The sequence below is a fragment of the Aphelocoma coerulescens genome, chromosome 3, assembly GCF_041296385.1.
Source record: "Aphelocoma coerulescens isolate FSJ_1873_10779 chromosome 3, UR_Acoe_1.0, whole genome shotgun sequence".
NCBI lineage: Eukaryota > Metazoa > Chordata > Aves > Passeriformes > Corvidae > Aphelocoma > Aphelocoma coerulescens.
Genome location: NC_091016.1, coordinates 107,106,155 through 107,129,103, shown reverse-complemented (window position 1 = coordinate 107,129,103; position 22,949 = coordinate 107,106,155). Strand labels below are relative to the sequence as shown.

The following is a 22,949-nucleotide window of genomic DNA, read 5'->3' as shown; positions in this document are numbered from 1 at the left end:
ATACGTCTTGTACTTATATGAAGCATGAACTAATACAGTGCACCTTTAGATCAACCATCTGCTTTTATCAGCCTTCTCCTCTTTGTCTGCTTGCAGAGTGGATTTAAACTATTCTTGTGTGATACAAAATTCAGTGCATCTAGCAGACCAGAGGAAATTTAGGTAAAACCTATTTTTTACAGACCATTTACATACTGAATGAAGCTGCTCCCATCACCAGATGCATGCTTTGACTCAAATACCTGACTATCCTGGTTTGTTTTCTAAGCAGTTAGTGCCCTTCTGTGATGAACATCAAGCACCACAGAGACAAAGGTGCAGGCTCAAGCAGCTGCTGCACTAGCCAACACACTACTCAGCCAAGCTTTTAGGAAACATATACATAGACACGGAAGCTATGCTGCAGACTCCAGGCCTGAGGTCAAACATTTATCATTAGAGGCATCATTTCCTGATATTAGAGGCTCCAAATCATTAGTCTTTTAATACATAATATCAATAGATGTAATGAAAAATGCACAGGATGTAGAGAATCCCCTGAATCTTAATATACTCTCTGCCATTGGAAGCATAATGTAGTGTCTGTGTCAGCTGAGCTGGAGAAAAACAACGGGTCAAATGGTGAATTGGAGAGGAAGGCAGCAGCTAAACCTCTGATTCTGGCGTGTGAATGCAAATCGCCTCCGTTCCTGGGGTCAGCACAAGCTGTGCCTCTGGAAATATACTGAGATGAGTGGGATTTCTGCAGCATGCATGGCTGTTCTGGCTCCTGCACAGTGAGACGTTTCACACTGTGCACAGCAGATGGGAGCTGGGAAGTTCAGCCCAGGCACTGAAGCTTGCATACATACGCACAAAAAAAATAAATACATATATTGTGTGTGTCACCAGGCCCTGGCAGAGCTGCTGCTGGGAGCGTCTCACTGGGCTGTGTCTGGGTGCATGTGCACTTCCTCCTTGCATGCCCCTGGCACATCACATGAGCATGGTTGCTCTACCAGCACATGGATGCTCACAGACCGAAGTGACCTTCGGGACCATTGCTGAGCCCTTTCTTTGCAGATTCTCCAGCAGACCAAACCCACCTTTTCCCACGGTATGGATATTGTGACCATGCTGAGTTTAAAACTCAGTTTGGTTTTAAACTTTCTAAGTTTAGTTTAACTTTCTAAGGATCTCCAATCACTGAAAGTAAGCAGAAACTTTATCTGAGTTTAAAAAATTAGTTGCCTTTTAAAATTTTAGCAGCAGATGTAGCTGTGAATAACAACAGACTGATGAAATCCCGTACCTCTTTCTCTGCTTCAATTTCTTCTCTGCATTAAGTTCTCAACAGGATATACAGATGATCTTCAAATGAGATGGAGATCCTCCTCCTGTGTCAGGTTTTGTGAATCAGAAATCCATCCCATTCAAAGAGACAACAATAGCACCGCATTAGTTTCTTCATCCTATTGAGCTTTTATATTGCCCAGCCCAGAGGCTTGGGAAAGCTGGTTTTGCACAGCATAAGGCAGCCTCAACTAAAGCCAGACAACTAAAGCCTCAACTAAAGCCAGCCTAACTTCTCTCCGTTATTCATGATGAAGAACAGCGTATCTTCAACCTTTTTTAACTGGTAGATGCACTTTGACTTTTTAAAAAAATTCTACCAATTCTGTTGTGCAGTATTGCTGCAGTGATTTCCATTTAGGATAAAATAAAAGGCTGTATTAAATTTAATTTACTTTTATTTCCTCCACTCCTTTCCCCATTTCTGTTTGTTTGCTCAAGGGTTGAATATGTCTATATTTTTTAATGTAAATATACTTCCACAAGTTTTTACAGGCAACATTTAATTTGTGCAGCATTGGTGTGGGAGATAAATAACTTGGTTTTGATTGTGCATGGCTATGTACACATGAGGATTTCTTGATGCAGTGATTTCATTAGGTTAGCCAGAATCTCTAAATTGTAAACCAACAGTAACCCTGAAACAAAAAACTATGTTAATTATCATTGAGAGGCTGGTTTATGGAAAGATAGCCATGAATGCACAGACAAAAAGTGCTTTTTGAACTGATCTCTTCAAAAGTTTTTTCTACCCAGATGCCCATGAGAATCTGAAATATACTGACACATATGGGTTTTCTTCAGCTCTTGCTTCTCTACAAGGCTAGTGTGAGAAATGTAGTTCCAGGGAAAGCCTTAAATATTTCTATTTTTCACTGCAAGAAGCATTACTACTGATCCATCACATGAGCTGAGATTTCCCAACTCATTTCTAGCCCAATTTAGCAGACATACAACTTTGGATAATTGGGGCAAGCTCTGGACTCTTTTCTGAACAAAACCATAGCTCCCTGAGCATCTCCCTCGCCACAGCAGTTATCTCACCTTCGTTCCTAGGCAGGAAACTGCATCCCAGCATTCAAGTGCTGCTCTCAGGTTTTTGAAGCATAATGGAGCTTTAGGCCTTTGAGGGGAGGATGAGGAGGACTTGAAGGAGGTCAGAGATTCCTAAATTAAAGCTTTTCATTTTGTTCTTGAGAAATGAAGAGTGAAAGGCACCACTAGAAGCCAATTCACAGCTCAAGAGGGCAGAAGCATCCCCTGGAGATGTTTCTCCCACACTTCACTCACCATAGAAAGAGCCCAAGGTGACCAAGGCTCCTGTTTGGGTGCCTGAAATAAATGCTTAAAATTAGATAGACTGGTCTCTCTCCTTTACATCATCACAAATCCCCTGTTTTGCCCTTTGGTACAGAGCAAAACAGCTTGCACAGAGCAGTTCATTAACACAATATTGATGTTCTGTGACAAGTGAAGAGGCCAATAAGAGCAGTGCTCAATGGGAATTATTTCACCTGTTTGATACCTGTTTTTTTCCTTAATTCTCTTAATGGTGCAGTGTGTTTTCCTACCCCAGCGACATTCAGTTGCATGTATTGTTAATTTTGGCTTTGTAGCTTGCATTTAGATTACAGCTTGTGTGTCCCCAAAGTGGTATCAGTTGCCTGAAATCTTGATTCCTCAGTGTTGTGTGGCTTGCAGAAATGTCAGCTGGTCCAAGGGAGCAGTTTTAAAAGAAGCAGAGCTGATCTGACATTCTTCAAAGGAAAGCCTGGGAGACTCATCTCTGCACCTGGGTTTGTTATATACACTGAGCAATGGGAAGAGCGCTATGAATGCTGTCACTCGAGCAGTGAAGAGGGACAGGCAGCCATGTCAAAAATGACAACGTTTCTTTTACTAGTCTTGCAAAAGATGTCTGCAGTGATGTGACTGCAGATGACATCAAACAACATAAGTGGCTGGTTTCTGCAGTAGATTGAAATTCATCCAGTTCCCTGTGTTCACTGTGATGACTTTCAATGCTAATTCTCAGTGAGTGAGGCATGAAATATATTCACAGGCTATACACAGTTAGGGTACTTTTAAGTTATTTGAGGTACCTCTGATGTAAACAACTGTGCCTCTTGCTTTTTGCTTTTTGCATTTTTTCCTGCTTTTCAATTATGCAGTCAAAGAAACACTGGAAAATGGGAGAACAAGTTTGCTGATCTAGTTATTTTTCTTTTTTGAAAGGAATGAGTGCCTCATTGTCTGAGTAGAGGGAAACGTAAGATAGAAGCACACTTTCATCTTCACCAACAAGGAAGAGATCAGCTGAATTGATGCAAATGAGGCGTTTTTGAAAGTGATCCCCAAAGCTTGCTGTATTCGCCAAGCAAAATTGTGGGTTGCTTAAACTTTCATTTGGAAACATAAATAATGGTGTAAAAGATCAAAAAGTTTTAGTTTGAGTTTTACTACATGACTGTAATGCTCTTTGAAAATGAAGCTAAAGCCAGCATTCAGCACTGACAGTGTCCTGCATCTGCAGCAACCTGTGTGCCTCACTGTATTTTAAGAGGATGCTTCTCAGTTCTGACTTCAGATGACACTCTGTGCTTTTCTTAGGGTTACCTGGAGGAGAGAGGCTGCAAAATGCAGGGATAAAGAAGGGAAAAACCTCCTGTGCCTGTGCAGAAGGTCACAGGAATCTGGTGACAGGAACTGCTCCCTGGCATCTGTAGAACTGGGAGGACAGTGTGTCAGTACATCAAGTCTATCCAAGGCAGATGGGGTTATAGTTGTATAAATAAGAAAGCAATCTCTTGTTCAATATAAACTGATACCAAACCTTTTCTTTTAAATAGCAAAAAATTTCTTCCTTTTTCATACATGACAATCAGCATCTGCATTTTCTGTTAGCTTCTTTGCTATATACTCTGCTTTTACAGTCAGCTAAGAAGAAAGAAAGACATATTCCTCTCATGAATTTTGGATTTCAGTCTAATGGCTTTTTCACATAAAAGACATATATAGCTGCAGCAGCAAGGGGCTGGCACTCCTCCCTTTCCCAAGGAGAAGATCTAGAGAGTAATGTGCAGCCTCTCTTCCTGACCGCTCACCTTGAATTCTGGGTTTTGTACAATGGAATAGCTTTCATAGGATAGGGTGAGAATATCTCCACCTTGAAATAGATTACCAGATGAGAAAAAATAATTTAAATAAAGAAAAGAGAAGTAAGCCCTTATAACCTAGGGCTCTTGCAATCTGGGTGTTCATCCTCACCACTGAGCAGCCTGACTCATGAGCTGTGGCAGATCCCCCTGGAGCCACCCCAGAGGTTTGCACAGCCAGTGGTTTGCCCTGTCCTGCCACCTGGAGCTGCTGCTGGAGTGGTGTTTCAGCTCCTCGGCTCCTTCACGACCTGTTAGGCTGCTGGCATTTCAGCCTTGTGTCCTGGGCTGAGACCTGCAGCACCCAAGCAGCAAACACACAGCTGGTTCCCTCAGAGTTTGTCTGGGGGCACCCGAGGGACCTGCCAAGGCTGGTGAAGCAGTGTTGGAATGCTGAACCACTTGGTGGTGTTAGGCTCCTACATTGTAATAGTCTAGCAGGGGGGTGTGGGTTGAGATGTTCTGGGAGGCCTTCAACAAAACTTGCTGGATGGAGCCTCCCAGGGAAGAGCCACGAGATAGTTGTTTCTGGATCTTCCTTGGCTGCAAGCACATAAGAGTTGTTTTTCTCCATCAAGGCTGAGACACCTCTGGGTGTAGAAGGAAGCAGAATTATGAATACCCGTGTTACGACACATCTACCTTTAGGTGTTTGTTCCATGAATGTTTGTCTACAAGCTGGTTACATCAGGATGCCATTAATGGGTCCTGTTGGGATGTGATTCATCAGGCTGATGTTTTCAGCATTTTGGAGCTTTTTAAAATTTTACAATGAGCCTCCTCTATGTTGGTCTGTTTATTTGTGATACCTAATTATTGTTGTCTTCTGATAAAGCTGCAGTAAGAACACTGTCCTTCCTTTTTAAAAATTAATTTCTCCAGATATCTGTTTCATAAAAGAGTAGTAAAGAGGAAAAAAGATTTAACGTTTCTCTCTTTTGAAATGCCAGGAAATAAAGAAGGGAAGTAGAGCAGAATTTAGATGGATCCATAGGCTCCATATATTTGTGACCTGACAACAGTATCCATTTGCTCATTAATACCTCTTCAACATTCAATAAAGTAGAATAAAGGCTTTTATTTTATTAAATATTAATTAACCTTTTAATATGTTTAGGGAAGGCTATAGGAGTAAAGCACTGATGGAGGGAGATAACTGAAGGGATAACAGTAAATGAGACACAATTTCCCTGATTTCTAGCAAAAGCTCTCATGGCTTTATGCTACCACTTTATCTAATTATATCTGATTTTTTTCAACAACAAAACATGTAGAGAAAGAAAAAGAGAAAAAAGCACAAACAGCTTGACTTTTTGGGAAAAAAAATTGTCACTGAAAGCAATTTTTCCCCTCTTTGTTTACTGGTGAAGGTGAAGCAGGAACTCAACATGCAGGTACAGACGTGATAATTTACTTGTCAGTTAGGTGGTGGAAAAATCATTCTTAATGATAATTGTTGTATTAAGGTTGGGTTTTGGTTTTTTTTTCATTTTTTTTTAAACACGAAAGCAGCTGACTATTCTTTTTCAACAGTGCACTCTACTGTTATTTATTCCTGGCCCCTATCATCCTACACGTATTTTTTCACCCATCAGAGTCAGAGAGGGATATATTGTGTTTTATCATTCAGCACAAAGGCTATTTGTGGTCCTGAGTCTGGTCTTCTCTATCCACTTGGCAATGCTATTCATGGTTGTTAAGGATGTGCAGATAGAAAATGTACCTATGACTTGGTTTAGTTCATTTGTTGACAGAATCAACCCTTACTTTTCTTTTGATGGCCATTTCTCGAATGCAGTAGATCATAACTTAATCAGTGATTTTATAGTATTTTTAGCACATCTATTGAACTTGTATACGTAATGCATTTAGGTGATTTAATAATGTATTTTAAGCATTCAAAATAAAAGGTAAGGGGAGCTACTTTTTGAAAAGATGGTCGTTATTTACTTCAACTGGCTAGAGGAAAAATATTTTTTCTTTTTTGTTTGTTTGCAGAGATGGGGATGGTATGGAGTTGACATAAATGGGAATCATGCAAATTAATTTGTTTTGAAAACCTTCACCCTAAAAATTCAGATGATGCAGCAGCAATGGAATGAAGTACCAAGTAACCATCCCAGGTGCGAACACAGTGAAATGGACAGGAGAGCAGGCAAAGATCACAGCTGTCATAAGTAGTAAATCTGTACCTACTAAGGAGAAGAACATGCAGTTACAACAGAGGTGAATTTTTCTTCACTTCTTATTAAGCAAATAAATTAGATTAGAAAGGAACATTGTGTCATATATCAGTGCATGTGGGAGGCAATGTGAACAAGACCCTCGCCTCCTGGCTTGGCTTCTTCCCATAACTTTGACCAGTAAAGCCCATGTCCGTGAAGAATTCAAATCCCAAACAAGCTTTCTTAGTAAAAGATCTGTGAAGGACAGGACTTGAAGTTACAGGCCATTAGCAAGGGAGATGCCATCAGCAACAACTTGTCATGAACACAGAGGTGCCTGTCATGTCCAAAACCTGCCTGGCAATTCTCAATGAGTTAAGTGTTGATGTTCCATCCATCTCTCTAGGTACTCATATCTTTGCCAGCCCCTCTACAACCCATCACCTGAGTGCAGGTCAAGTTACAATGCAACTATCTACCTCTATCTACTCCACCCCCAGTGCAGATGAAACATGCAGAACCAACAATTATAATGTGGCTACAAGTAAGATTAACACCAGGAGATAAGAATGGAAAGAAAGATATACTGCAGGAAAGGTGACTTGAGAGAGGAAGCTGGAGATCAGTTTCCTGCTCCTATTGCTACCAGTGAGTTAGGCAGCACAAGGGCTTTGCTGGCTGCTCTCCTACAGCAGCAGCTGCCACCCCAGAAACACTGATACTTCCCTCAAAAACAGCAAAAAACCTGGTTCTTCATGGCTGTAGTGTAGCTCATGGGGTATGGGAGGGTCACAACAATCTGGTCATCCTCAGCAATTTGCTGTCTTATCTAACCAGATCCCTTGGTCCCAGCATGGCCAGACTGCAGAGCTTTCCTGCCCAAAATGAGCAGTTTGCCTGATCTTGCTTAGGCAATATCACTATCTAGTCAAATTTTGATAATGCCACTTTAATAAGGATGGACTTCCTTTTTTCTCCTGTCTTCTTTGTGACATAGCAGAGCTCTTCAGAATGTATTAGTCATCACAGCAAGACCTTCACAGAAAGGCAAAAAAAATTTCCAAAATTTTGTAGTAATAATTTCTTTATTAAATATATGATAAGAATTACATTTCCTTTTTACAGCTCCCTTTTGTCTCCCTAAATCCACTTTATCAAAAGTTTTGCAGCAAAAAACATTCACAGACAAGGTGGTCTTTGTGGATTAGGATGTTTTTAGCATCATTTTTCCTTTTCTACCAACAGAGGGAGTACAGTTATCTTTCCCCTCCAGAGCTTTTGGCCATAAGGCTTAGTTATGTGAGACCAGTAACTTCACTGTGGCTGTTACACATGTTAGGGCGGGAGGTCAGTCAGGTCTCGGTTTGCAATCTTTAGAAAATCATGGTGCAGTATAAACCAGAACAGACTGTGTAAGATTAATCCAGGATATCTGGTACTGTGGGATGTTGCACCAATTATGAGATTCATATCGAAATTTTGCAATGTGGTGCACTCACTTAAGGACTAGTGATGAGATCTGTTAATTGCATTTTATTATCTACTGGTAACTGCACCATTAATGCATGTCAGCACCACTCCTGACAGGGCTGGCTTGAGGGGTTTTTACTGCCGTAGGCAAAATGGAAAGTGTGTGCCACTCTTAGCCACATTTACTTCCAGAGTAAACAGTCAAAACAGTCAGTTGTATCTAGGTCTCAATTTTAAATTATACCCGGTGACTTATTTAAGTAATTAGGGCCACATTATCCACCCCAACATCCATAAAATGTTTTATGAAGAGGAGTCTTCATAAGAGTAATTACATTTCTTTCCTGATCCCTCCTAGACTGGGAAGTACTTGTGCAATTGCACTGCCTAGTGAGAATTTTGGAAATGCAAAAAGCATGAGGCTGGGAAAAAACAGGTATTTACTGATTCCTGAAAAAGTTAACACTTGGTATGTCAGTGCTCTCTACCTTAAATTCTTCTCTGTGTCCTTTTGTGTCTTGTATTGTTCCCAAATTACTATTAGACCTCCCCGAATTCCTTACTTCTAATCAAAATTATACTTCTATTGTCCTATTGCCCTTCATCATATATTTGCAAAGTCTTTGGCATTGTTTTAATTTGAAATCATAATGTGCCCTAGAGAACCAGCCTCCCCTTTCTTGCAGAAAGCTCTCTCATGACGCCGACTCACCAGGGCCCATGAGAACAGGGCACTCGTGTTGGCTGGGCAGCTTCGCTCTGCAGTCTTGGTCTTGGTGATAAACTTGCTGTTACCCTTCTGGCTGTATGGGACATATCTCTGAATTCCAATGAGCTGAAGCTGACCATAAGGTTCTTTTGGTTACTATGCATAAGGAAATGCAGATTTGTTGGCTCTATGCATGTAAACTTTATGTCCTGCCGAGTTTCCCTCTAGATATCAAGCTGTGTGTGAGAGGAGGTTGGTATGCCCTCCTCTTCTGTCCTGCCCTCAGTTCTGTTGCTTGCTACACAGGGAGTGTGAGGGAATATGGGCAGAGGAAATATCTTATGGTAAGCTAAAAATCAGAATCCATGTATGTGGAGTGAAATTTTTTTAATACGATCTGAGCTATATCTGAGTTGGAATCAGATTCTTTGATATAGCTAAAAATCCCCAGGAATTTCTAACCTTCTTTTCTCCTCTGCAGTCAAAATATCTAAATTTATTGTAAGTCAGAAAGTTGAAACAATTAGTTTGTACATAATGCAGTACTTTCTGTAGTGCTTTAATTGAAATTAATTATTTCTGCAATCCCAGGTTGAAATACTTCATCTCAGTGTAGTGAATCAAGTTGAAATGTTTGATGCATGGTAACTCTTCAGTTTCCAAAGGAAAGCTTCATGGGCATTGTACTTGGCTTGTCATATTTTTCCCTGCGTTACAGCAAGGGCTAATTTGCTGTAGTATATTTATCATCAGCCTTGCAAACCATGAGATTCCGTTTCCTACATGACTTGCCCATAGGGGAAGATACATAGCATCACATCCAACCCAGGAAGTCCACGAGAAATCATGGAGATAGGTAGCATCTGCATCACAGTTCCAGTGGGACTTCCATGAGGTGGTGAGCAGATGCAACTTGACATCAGTATGATTCAAATGAAATATTTCTGCTCAATAAACCAAAGCATTTTGATTGAGTGGGACCACCCTGGAATAAATAACTTTGTTTTTATTTTCCCAGGTTTGGTAGAATCATTTTTTCCTAAGCAGTTAGCATAAATCACTTAACAAAAATCTTCCTGAAAATGCTAATATTTCCATTGCAAAAGTGCATGTGCAAATGTTTGTGTGCATATACAGATACGTATAAATGTATCTGCATATGCACCTATAAATTGAAGGAAGCTTGCATATGTTTCTCCTCATTTTCATTTACCTGGCATGCTTGCGTGAACTTTAGAAATGAAGGAGAGATGTGACCCCAGAAATTAAACTTGCTGTGTTAGACAAACGGGTTACTGCAGTTATGAACATCACCTTCTTGCTATTTCCCTTCTCTTTTTAAAAATTGTGACGGTGTCACCTTGAAAAGTGAGTTGATTATGTGGTACAACATATGCATTAGAAAGTGCTTGGTCTGAAGGACTGACTGGCTCAAGGGATCAGTAATCTAATGTGGGACCTTTCACCCCTTAGCCACCAGTCTGAGCCTGGCATAGGTGAGTAATAAAACCACAGATCTCTCTGCAGCTGGCAGCCATTTGGATGAATAAATAAACTGAGCTGATAATGTCAATATAATTTGGTGAAAAAAAATCCCACATCTGTGCAATAATTAGCATGCTTTTGGGGTATCTCAGCAAACAGAGAAAAACCTGAAAGGGCATGAGGATTGAAAATAGCAGTACATCATGTTTCTGTAATATTTTCCAGCCTGAGTTATACCAAAGCATTTTATAATTTATTAACTTTGGTCATGTTCCAGTGCGTATCTCCCTGCAAATTCAAGACACCAGGGTCTCCTTAAATCCGATCATCCACTCTACTTGATAAGGACACCATGAACACTGAATTTGTTTGTATTTAAAATTTCCTAAAGAGGGAGTTCTGGTGCTCTGCTTGAAATACAAGAACGCAGGGGAGCAAGGAGCTGAACCAGCTCCAGGACTGTCTTCCTACAGTTACTTGGCAACATGGCCCTGGCTCTCCCTCCTCGCCACAGTCCCCAGGACCTGCTTTTGGTTGGGGTTAATTAGATGTTGCTCAGTGCATTCCCTGGCGAAGGCTAAAGTCTTCTGGGAGCTTTCTTGTGGCGTAAGGCTGAACTCACAATAACTATGTAAATGAATTAATGGGAACAAGCAGGAAAAGGGTGAATTACAGAAAACTATCTGTGTTTTTAACCCCTGTATGAGCTGGTGTTAATGTAGGGCTGGCAAAATCTGAAGCCTTGCTGGACATGAGCTGGCTTCCTGTGGACCCATTTGGATGTCTGCATTGCACTCTGGTTCCAGCAACCCAATGTGGAGGCACCCAAAGCAGGCTCTGGAAGCTGTGCAGAAGTATTTTTGCAGAGCTTAAGCTAATAAGCTCTGCCAGACCTGGGCAAGCCTGCACAGAGCCAGTGTGGATGTCTGCAATTGTGGCACTGTTTATCAACAAACTGGATAATCTGCCAGGGATAATGGAGAGCTGACTATATATTGAATGTTTGTTTGCAAGGAAAATTGCGTGTTTAGGGTTTTGACTCTAAAGCATCAGTGGATTAAAGTCAAACAGCTGACAAGATTTCTGCTCCTATCTGTCTGCTGGCTTCCTTCTCAGAGGTTGCTGCCCCTGTGATGGGGGTGGCTCAAAACCTCATGAGGCAGCTTCTAAGTAGTTTATAACATGTTGTGGTAGGGATTTTTCTGGAATGATAGAAGTGATAAACAGTATTTATGGTAGAAGTTTCAATAATCCAGGAGACTGATTCAGACATCTTGTACCCTTTCCATTCTGTTTTCTGCAGGTATGTCAGGTGTGTTTGTTTTTTTGATTGTGCTGTTGGAAAGGGAAATGTTGTCTTGCTTCTGGCTGCATTCACTCTACAAATGCCTAACTTTAGCTGCAGAGAGGATGATGAACATCCTTGTACATCCACCCCAAACTTTGGCTGTTGCAGAGCTGTCTGGATGAACGCATCACAGACTTGATATTTGTGATGTCACATGAACTCCAAGAGGAGGAACCAACAAAATATGACACACAGCAGAGCTCTGAAGTTGTAACCCAGACACAACAAAGATAAAATAATTGCAAGGATAAGAGAGGAAACTAGGAATACCAGCTTCAAATATTCTGTCTTGGATGTTTTGGAGTCGTAGACACAAGCTGAGCACACACACATGAGCAAGTGCACATGTTCATATACACGTGGTTGTGTAAGCATCCCTAGAAGGTCCAGAAAAAGTAGCATTTAAATTCAGTAAAGAAAGAAACATGCTGGAATTATAATATGTACTGAAGTTCATTAGTGGTGTGATATGGCAGTCGGGGAAGATCAGATATTTAAATGTAGGAGAACAAATTAGCTGACAAGTACAAAAATTAATAAATTATAATTTTATTTGACTTAAATATATATATATGGAGTTAGTTTCTCACAGCAAAAAGAGCAAACACAAACCTAAAAGTCTGTCACATCAGTTCTCAGACACTTTGTGCTTTTAAAAAGCAGGTGGAATAATTTTTGCAGAGTCCTTGCTGGGTGATGCCTCTTAGTCTGTGACTGCCAGTCATGGCAAAAGACTAGGTGTGAATTTTTATGGCAGAAGTGTCTGTGCTACAATCCATCTCCACACCATCTGAATGCAAGGTTTTCCACCTATTTTTCAGTGGAGATGCATATTAAGCTGTAATGTTTTGTTTTTCTACTGAAGGGAATGCAGATTTTCCCCCTGGCTTTAAGGTGGCAAGTACTGGTGCTTACAGTAGGGTCCCAGATGATACTGCAGTCTGTTTGTCCTCTCCAGGCTTCCTGAACTAAGCAGGAATCCTTGCATCCCTTTAGCCTGCTGTTAAAGTCATGGTGTCTTTCTACCCCTGCATGCCTTACACCGCACAATTAACTTTGTATTTTCATCTGTGAAAGATCTAATTCTAGGTATCTATTTCCTATTTCCCTTTTTAATAATGCAATCTGGGAAAGAAGACATGAGAATGTAAATTGCCTTGGAAAATGTTTTAGCATATGTGTCATGTGACAGAATTTTTTGTCTATTTACAGCTTTCACACTTAGATGAAATTTCAATATTAAGGACCTGATTCTGGCAAATACCAGTGCCCTTCAGGAGTACTCTGATGACCACCCATCTTAAAATCCCTTCACAATTACAAAAGTTTAAGTGGTCTTATAATAAACAAAAATCTGGCTCAAATGTTTGTATCATTGAAGAAAAGACACAGTGTTGGTTTAATAGCTACATTTTCTTCAAGGTAGTAACAAAGGATGTATAAAAACCTGTTGATAACTGAAAGGCAGCAGAGTTTATGTTATTTGGCCCTAACTAGTGTTCTGAACCTCGTGTGTATTTATTGAGCTATCACAGACACAGTTTTCATACTACTTGCTTTAATTCCAGCTGTTGAAGTATGGATACTCTTACAACGCTGGAGTGCTCATCAGGCTCAAGCCCCCATTGTGCCCTGCTATGTACAAACCTGAAGCAATTCCATGCGTTATTCCCAAAAGTACTTTGGGTTGTCCAGTGGGTCATGTTTCCCAGAATTAATGGCTGGGATGCTGAACCTCAAACATTTCCCTCTGGCAGATACTGGTTTTCATGTTAATGAGCTTGTTAAGACCCTTATGACCAAAACACTAAGGAAGATACTCTCCATATGAAAAACCATGAGTAATTTTATTATATGCTATGTAAATGTTTTCAGGATGTAGAAGAACCATCTCTAAGAAAAACACCTTCATTAATTAGGTATACCATATTTTCAATAAAATTACACAAAGAGGTATAAAGCACTGGAATTAATGGAGTGGGATTTCATCTATTTTTCTCCATTATGGCAGCCACAGGAAAAGTATGTTACCTAAAACTCTTTTCTAGAGTCTGGGCTCATTCACACTGCAGAAAGATCCTCTTCGAAGGTGCCCTAAGGGATCACCTTAAGCTTCCATACAGAAATGAGCTTTGTCTTGGTCTTAGGCCAACCCCAAGGACAGTCTTGCTGGCATTTAACACAGATAGGAGTTTCTTTGGACTCCATGACTCCCTGCTTGGAAATACAGATAAAGTCAATATGTTTTACAGGATCTGAGCATTTATTAAGTGCTGCTGTGGCCCAAATATGGTTTTAATGCAACAGTTAAACAAGATATATCAATGGAGAAAATAACCATTGGATTCAGCGAAGATTGTTTCAGACTCCTGAGATTTCAGTGTAAATAGGGGTATGTTCAACACTATTGCTATGAAGTGGTCTGTGCACTATTTGTCTGAAGCAATCTATGATTACTCTGATGTCCTTGCTCTGCAGAATCTTGTCTTCAAAGCTGAATACAAGGACAGTTGTGCAAGTCGTGTTCAGTCTTATCACTGAATTCGTCACTTAATAAGTGGAACAGTTTATCGTGTCTACATAGGGATTTTTCTGTTATTCTCCTGCAAAAATTCAAAAACAGGGATCATAATTTTGTTATGATATAATAAGAAACTCTGTGCTACCCAAAGCACTTTAAGATTTTTGAAAGGCATGGGTTTTGCCTAAAGGGAGGACCATGAGTTCAGCACAGAAAAGAGGTATATAAAGTGAGGAGAACCCATGTCAGATATGGAGCAAACAGAAATTCTTCAGTTCTAATGTCTTTGATGCCTTGGAAACTAACACTGAGATTGAGATACAATCGTATTTATTTAAAAAGTGAAATGGCCTTGAAATACCTTTCTTAAAAAGTAATAAATTATAATTAGTATTGTGGGATAAGAAAGGCACATTGCAGGAATATTTGGGTCTATCAGATTCCTCTGCCTAGAAAGTCTCCACCAGCTAATTACTGCTTGCTCCTAAACAAGAGCCTTGACCTATTTTTGATCAATCCTCTAGTGGTTTTTCTTGAGGTCCAAATGTTCAAAGATGCCAAGTACCAAACTGTCCCCCAAAATGTAATTCTGTGTGTACTAGGGATGAACTCAATATCTAGAGCCACAAGGCTGAAGATAAGATGTTTAAAACCAGTCAGAAAAATATTCTTCAGTCCCAGCTGTACTTTAATTTTACTGCACTATGGAACAGAAATACTGGGGGAAAATTCCATATCTACATTCACCATGTCAGGTGGAAATTTTATGCTATAGCCACAGCCATGTGATTATTCACAAAAGCAAAATTCATACTTAGTTAGGAAAATATGAAGAACCTACTGTGAGATATAACTGAACAATATGGAGAAACACTGCTTCCTTTTTTCTTTTAGGAGTTATTTCTATTACTACTATTTTAAATCTATTCTAGGCTATGGTTAATGAAGAAAACTCGAAATAAGAAAAGAATAACAATAAACTGTAGTTCTGTTGCAACACAATTTAAACTGAAATCTGTGTTTGTAATAGTTTATCCATATATTTATTCAAATATATGAAAATGTATGCAAATTTCCATCCCATTGTTTTGTGGTTAGGTATACTACAAGGGATGTTTCAGGCTATGCAGCTTCCCTAGCTAACAACTCTCACTGTCTTCTATTGCAATAAGATTCAAACAACAACTGATCTTAAAATCTGAAACTAAAGAAAGCAAGCAAAGGTGAAGTAATATTACCCAGGATCTTAAAAGAAAATGGAAGAGCTACCCATTCTTACAGGTGCTTTATAAAACAAAATAATGCCTTTAGCTCATTTTTTAGCTTTTTGTGCCCATGCAGTTAGGCATTTAATTACCTGTTTACCAGCTTATTTCCTAGACATTCAGCACTCAATAAATTGGTGATTGCATTCAGATGAAATTCAAGAGAATTATCACCACTCTAAATAATACTTACATTTATTGCAAATCTTAAATGACCCTTTTTAAAAATTGTAAGCCCCCTAAGTACATCCTTTCTCCTAAAAGACACAATAAATCACTTAAGCACCCCTCCCCTTTTACTGAAGAGACATCTGATTAAGTCTTTTTCTAATAGAAGTAAGAACCTGGGAGGGTCAGAAATGAAATCTAAATGTCTCTTCTTACATCTATTCGGGAAAGAATCTGTGTAGTACTTTGATCTGTATCAGCACTTGGATTGAGCAATTGTGTTCAGGCAGAGAATTGCCTGGTATTATCTTATGACTCACTTGACAGAGCTTACCCCTACTTTTCATTACCTGAGAAGAGATCATTACAAAACATACAAGTAGTATAATTTTATAGCAATCTATTTTGAACTAGCAAATTAAATGGGAAGAAGAGAGGAAATGGAATGCAGCAAGCATAATGCTTTGAATTGTGTTTTAAAGATATAGGAGTTTAGCAGAAGTGGGGAAGAAAGTCCAGGTTAGGGAGCAGGAGCCTTTTCACTATCTTGTGACATGGCAGAACTAACTGCACAAACCTGATCCATGCTGGAGAACTCTCTCACTGAAAAAGGGTGAATATACATGGGTGTCACAAGTGAAAAATATCTTAAACTGTGAAGGGCAATAGGTGCCAGATAACTGGGGGTGGGTGCGGGGGTGTGTGTGTGTGTGTGTGTGTGTGTGTGTTTCAGCAAAAGTCCAAAATTGCACTTTTGAGGTTTCAAGCTGAAGCCTGCTGCTTGCTAACTGCAACTAATACAAGTTGGCTCTAAATTTTCCCTAAGTTTGGACTAAATAGCAGTGAAATGTCTTGAGCCCTCTGGGTACAAAAGAGACACACATCAGGACCAACAACTAGAATAATGATCATGCTTCTGCATATAAACTAGATTGGGAGAACCCTGCTCTTGGGATGCCCATAAAAAAAGGAGGCCGAAACACTAGGGTTTCCAAAGAGAAAATGTGGTTTTGGAGAGAAGAAAGAGGACCAGGAAAGAAGGTAGTGAGAATCCTGACTGGGAGAAGGGTGCTGGTAGTCAGAGAGATGCACAAAGATGGAAACCAGGAGATGCTCAGGGACTTTCACCAGTGATAGTCCAGAAGGGTCACTGGGAGCAGCAGGAACCCACAGAACTTCCTGCCCAAGTTTCCCAGACCACCAGTGACTTCTCTACCAGGGTGGAAGTTAAGGGTTAGAAAGGGTGGAGAGTAAGGGAGTGTAAAATAACCAAGCAGGCCAAGAACTCAAATCTTTCTGGTTATTAAGCCCAATATACAGGTCAACTACTAGTTACTGTTTATCTCTCCTGTGGCAGTGGGAGAAGGACAAGGTGACCAACAGAAAGGCTTGAAAGCCAGGCTTGGGGATTTGGAGGACTGCATTTTTATTAAAATCTGTGAGGAATGGCAAAACCAAATAGAATCACTGTCCTCTAAATTCATGACTGAAGCAAATCCTTAGTAACATTTCTTGGGAGGGGAATTAATTAGAGGGAGAAGAATTTTCCAACAAAGGTTTTCCCATTCAGTTGGTTTGCAGGTTGTACCTGAAAGAGGGCTCTCTCCCTCTCCAGGCTTTCCTGTGGAACTATCTCATCTCTTGGTCCCTTTGCTTCCTACAGATAAAGGTCAACATACCTGCAAGTCCCAAAAGTGAAATCAAGCCAATTTTATGGGTTACTCCTGAGATCTGTTAAGTAGTCCAGCTGGTTCAAGCATCTACAAGATATAGATAAAAACTATAATTAATAGAGGAATAGTAACAGAAGATGCTACAGAGACAGCCTTGAGCCTAAAGTTTTACTACAAACACACTCAAATTGACTTACCAGCAGGACAGTCAAAGCTGCCTGGAAGAAACTTATCCACAAGGTTTCAGGTACTTTTCTTGCACACGGGTGCAGAAGGCATTTTTACAGATAGGAAGGTCTTTAGCCAGAAATGTAAGATGCCTTAGAATGCTTTAAAGACCAGAAGGCATTTTTGGCACTTTGGTAGCTCTTAACTCAATGCTGAATACCTTTGAATGAAATACAGTCTCTTTCAGAGGTGCATCAACCTTCACAACAGCCTCTCTGTTCCACAGAAAGCTTTTCTTCCTTCATTCCTATGACCTGGCTTTCTGCTCCTGTCGCTGCCAGCACCCTCTCTGCCGGAGCCACAGACTGCCAGCTCCTTGCTGCAGCTGCAACAGGAAGATTGCTCCAAGGGCAGGAGTCGGCTCCCAAGCTTCTTGGAACGTCTCACCTCACACAGTCACTTCTCATAAGGGAAGACAGCCTGCAAGCCAGGAGCATGCAGTGCAGCAAGCACTGTCCTGTCTGCCATATCCACACTGAATTAAAACAGAAAAAATACTACCCACAGGGACCAGAAGGTGGGAATTCCACATCTTTTATTGTGGAGTCTTAAATATGCCTGTTTTACTTCTGTGTCCTCTTTCCCTGTGCCTTCTCTTTCACAGATCTACTCAGCTACAGTGGGAGGGTTTCAACCACTCCACTCCACTCCCCCCAAGCCTTCTGTACACCCTGGTGCCTGCCTCCTGCAGGTTTGGAAAGGTGAATTTAAATTAAGTGAAATGAGTGGTGTGGCCAGGTGTGACCACACCTGTCTCCTCTGTTTAAATTCATGTTGTAGTCCTCTCAGAAGAAGCTGTCACATGGCTCTTCTGGAGCCTGGGGAGCAATGGGAAGAAAATGAACCTGTTTGGAGAGGGAGAGGGTGGCAGAGGTGGCAGGGCACAGAAGCAAAGAGCCACAGCAGGGATCCAGGAACTGCAGGGAGGGTTGTGCAAGGGTAAGTGGCATACACTCAACTTTGCAGAGAGAGCCAGAAGCAAGGACACTGTGGGCCAGGGGAAGAATTGTGCAGAAATCTTTCTGCTTTGTTCTGTTTACACTTCGTCAATTGGAGATTTCTGTCATTAAAGATAGTGATCCGACTGTTGTTCTAAGAAAAAATTGCTTTAGAGAGGTTGTTTATAAGAAGAAGCCTAAGCAGATCTATCACAAACTTCTGACCTGCTCAGGGTCTCAATGCACTTAATGCCTACATGGGTGCTCCAAACACAAGATTTAAGGTGACTGCAATTGCTGCTCATTATCATGGTTTAACCCCAGCAGTAACTGAGCACCACACAGCTGCTTGTTCACTCATTCTGCCACTTCCCTCCACCCTCACCCTGTGGGATCGGAAGAAGAATCAAAAAAAAAAAGGTAAAACCTGTAAGTTAAGAATTGTTTAATACAGAAGTAAATTTCAAAAGTAACCACCACAATAATAGCAATAAGAATAACATAACAACAATGAAAGAGAGGTAGAGAGACAGAGAGAGAGAAATAAAACCCAGGAGAAATAAGTGATGCACAATGCAATTTCTCACCACCCAACTAATCAATGCCCAGTCTGTCCATCAAGAGCAATTGGTGGCTCCTAGCAAACTCTCCCCAATGAATATACTGGGCATGACATTCTTTAGTATGGAATGTGCCTTCCCAGCCAAGTTTCCTCCCTTTTTTTTTTGTGCACCTCCTCACTGGTAGAGCATGAGACACTGAAATGTACTGTTAGCTGTGAGCAATAGGTACTCAAACTTGGGGCACTTTTAATTGATCTAAGTTCTTACAATTGGAGATGTTTAAGATAACTGAGCAGATAGTTGGGAGGCTCTTGTTCATTTTAGCTAATGATACCAATAGCATTCTTTTCAGTTCTTTTCATCCGCTTTGTCTATTCTTTCTTATTAAAGCCAATTAGAAAATTTTCTAACTGCAATGTATTATCTCTGATATAATTACCAGTAAGTCATGAATACCAGTCATATGACGGCTAATGAAAAGCTGTTCTGTTTCTTAAATTAGCTATCTTAATATTTTCTGCAGCAAATTTTCTTCTTTATTTTTCTAAATCAAGTTTAGAAAAGTGCAATAGAGCAGTAATGGGACAGGGGTGCTATAAAAAAATCTTAGTGAATGGAGTAATTGTAACACTTACGACAGATGAGATGTTTGCAATTAATTTTACAGTTACTGCTCATGACCCTATTTTGGGAATTAAAATATTTTACTAACTTTAATACTGTTTGTAGACATTTCATGTTGGAAAACATTGGGTAAAAATTTACTCTTCTGTTCTCCTTAGATAATTAGAGGATGCATGTTACTGCCACCTCATTAAACTAGTATCAGCTCTCTGATTTCATGTCTGATATTTTCCTAAACCCTTGTTTATATTTTTAATAAAGTTTGAGGTTAAGGTAAGGAAATCAAATCAGAACTAATATGAAATTTTATCTCTAAAAATGTACCAAAATATCACAAATGGTCATGCTTTTAGTGAGAACACCTACCAAGCTTTAGGTTGTTATAGTAAACAAAAGAAAGTGTATGATGCAGCCACTGAGAACAGAAGTTATTTTCTGGAGTAGTACTTCTTCTGTTAAATTTTAAAATTGTCTCATCTTACAGGCAGACAAAAAGCCACCATGCACATGGACATGGTTATACCACAAGGGCTGAAGTGGGGAGGTTCACACGGTGCTAACTAAGATCTAAAAAGTGAGTGAGATGAGGAGTCTCCTCCACATGACATGTCATCCCTTGCCTGGAAACAGAGCCATCTCACAAAGTTGAATATTTCCCACCGTTTGTAGACCCAGCCAGTTTCCTCCCAGCTCCTGCAGTCCCCAGGCCAGCTGCAGAGAAGCAGCAGCAATTTATGTTACCCATTCTGGAACTGAATGATATGAGAGACTCCCAGTTTTTTGAAAAAACAATGACTGGAATAGTCCAAATAATGTTATCTGATACAACGGACACCCAAAATGTTTTCTAGGGTTTTATATTTTCCTTTAGAAGATAATTACTGAAGGAAACACATCATACTGTGACTTTGCCAGGTATGATTTTTAATCTTGTTCCTTTCTACTAAAAGTTAGCAGCACTGAAAGCCAAGGTTCAGTGTATAAGTATTACATACAAAGACTGAAGCCCCATTAAGATAAAAGTTCCAGTGAAATAGTTAGTGAAACTAGTTGAGGCTATTGCCTAAAGCAATCCCATCAGGCCTCCTGCTGAAGGTTTATCTTCTACTGAAGAAAAACCACTATTTGTGCTTTCTGCTTTGTAGCAATGCTTTTCATTTTAATCTAGCTATATTTGTTCTTGTGCTTTTATTCCAAGCAAACAAAAATGAATTCTTAGAAATCTGGGAATATATTTCCTAATGCCCTGTAGCAAATACACTTTTTTTCAGCAATACAGGCTACTGGAGAGGGAAAATGAACCCTTTATGTGGTAAGCAAAGACAAGTAAAAATGGAAAAGTGCAAGGGATGTTTTCTGACCAAGAGTAATTACAGTGAATAGAAGTATTTTCTATTCACAGAGCAGGTAAGCTTAACTCCCCTCTTCTTCAGGTTTGATCTAAAGCAGGAGCTGCAGTGTGTGATCTCCATGGAACTGAAGTGCAAGAAGGTCACTTACAGACCTGGCCTTAAGAAGAAGAAACAAGCTTTTGAAACTTGTTTACTCTCTGTGTGGGACATACATATAGTTTTAATGGCTCCATGTGGAAATGTGAGTTAGCTGATCATATAGTACAGTTGTAGAAGCATCAAGTAAATCTTCATCAAAATATTGTAGGTTGTAGCACTACAATAAACCCTGCAGGCCCAATCATTAATGTGAAAGCCTACATTAACAATAATGGAGTTTTACTGGCCTAAGAAGATGGCGTACACAACTGGCGTGAGATGATTTTTGTTGTTCTACTTCATGGTCTAATGCACTGAATATGAAACACAAACAGCAATGGGGCTGTGAGGCAGAAATGGGGAATTCACTGCCTTGATTTGCATTACTATGGCAGGGCATATCACCTCTCTCCCCACCACAGGTGGCCAGTGCAGAGAGGAAAGAGAATCCAGGCAGGCAAGGCCCAGCGGGTATCATCTCCTGGTGCCAAAAGGTCTGCCAGATTAACAGATGTGGGAAAAGATAAAAAAGATAGGTGACCAAAAGGCCTGTTTTTACACTAGAAAAGTACTACAGTTTATCACAGAGGCTGAAGTCTCTTACACACTCCCTGGGATCATGCGAGATGATTTCCCCCCGAAGCTTGGACGCAACTTCGTGGTCACTTTTTCAGAAATTGAGGGAAAGGATTTTGATGTGTGCCCCTTCAACAATTTGGTGGTAAGAAACACTGGATCCTAAGTTATACTATTTCTTAGCTAGCTGTAAATTTAATGGTACCTTTAACCCTGTGTGTATAATACACACAGTTTCCTCTTTTTGTCTTATTCCTGTGCAGCAATAGTCTGTTTTAAGTCTTATGTCTCTTAGTTTTGTGTCTATTAAATAAATAATCCATTCTATAATAGACTGAATCAGCCATTATTAAATAATTTGCGATAGAGCTACTGCCTGCTGCCAGAGGCCTGGGCAAAAGGCAGGGACTTATCTTAACCCCTCACATCTAATTCGTAACAGTTACCCAAGTTAACATTCCTCTCCAGCCACATCACTCTGACTAGCATGTCAAGTGTGACTGTAGACTGACCCCTATCAGTCTACAGTCTGATACTGTACAGTACCCTTAGTACCCCTAAAGGATTTGCAATACTTCACAATAAGCACTTTTCCCCCTTTTGCAATGCTCAGATTAGGCTGCCTATAGGTAAGGTGCACATCCTCGTTATGTACCTCAAATCAGCTACACTGTGCTATTTTTGCGGAAGCTTTGCCTTTGAGGAGCAATTCAGAGTGCCCTCTGATGCCTTAGGTTTTAACTTATATTTTTCAAATCCTGTACTGACTAGTGTGTAACTCTGAAGTTTCTTGTGGCCTGTTAGCTACTGTTCTCTCATGCTGGTTAGACATAACAGACCTCTCCAGGTTTGCACTTCAAGGACACCTTGTTGTCCCAGGCCCTAAAATATGCAAACTAAAGCCTTTGAGAGGAGGAGCAAACTTGGGGTAATTACATCATTAACTGAAATTATAATTGGATAATTAACCCTGATCTGCAAATGGACCAAACTCATAAAAGTGTGAAGAACCCGTGACCCAGGGTCTATCTTGGGCGGAGCCCCATGGAGGCTTTTGACTCCCAAGGTGTACCTTTGAAGGCTCTTCAAATAAATACCTACTTTTTTTCTCTTAATCTTGTCTAGCTTCTGTTTCAGGTAGCCACTTCAAGGCATCACCTCAGTAAGCTTTATTTTTAGATAAGAGGAGAACACAATCCCTGTTTCTCATACTGCAGTTCAGTGGCTGGAACACCTGCC

At 40.2% G+C, this 22,949-nt stretch overlaps 1 long non-coding RNA gene across 1 annotated transcript; it reads right to left on the bottom strand.

Annotated features, from left to right (window-relative positions):
* Positions 1 to 13,633: 13,633 nt before the first annotated feature.
* Positions 13,634 to 18,161, bottom strand: LOC138107392 (uncharacterized). The gene is made up of 3 exons (XR_011149477.1): positions 17,489 to 18,161; positions 17,298 to 17,378; positions 13,634 to 14,267 (listed from the first exon to the last, which is right to left on the bottom strand). It is a non-coding gene; the product is annotated as an uncharacterized lncRNA (long non-coding RNA).
* Positions 18,162 to 22,949: the final 4,788 nt, after the last annotated feature.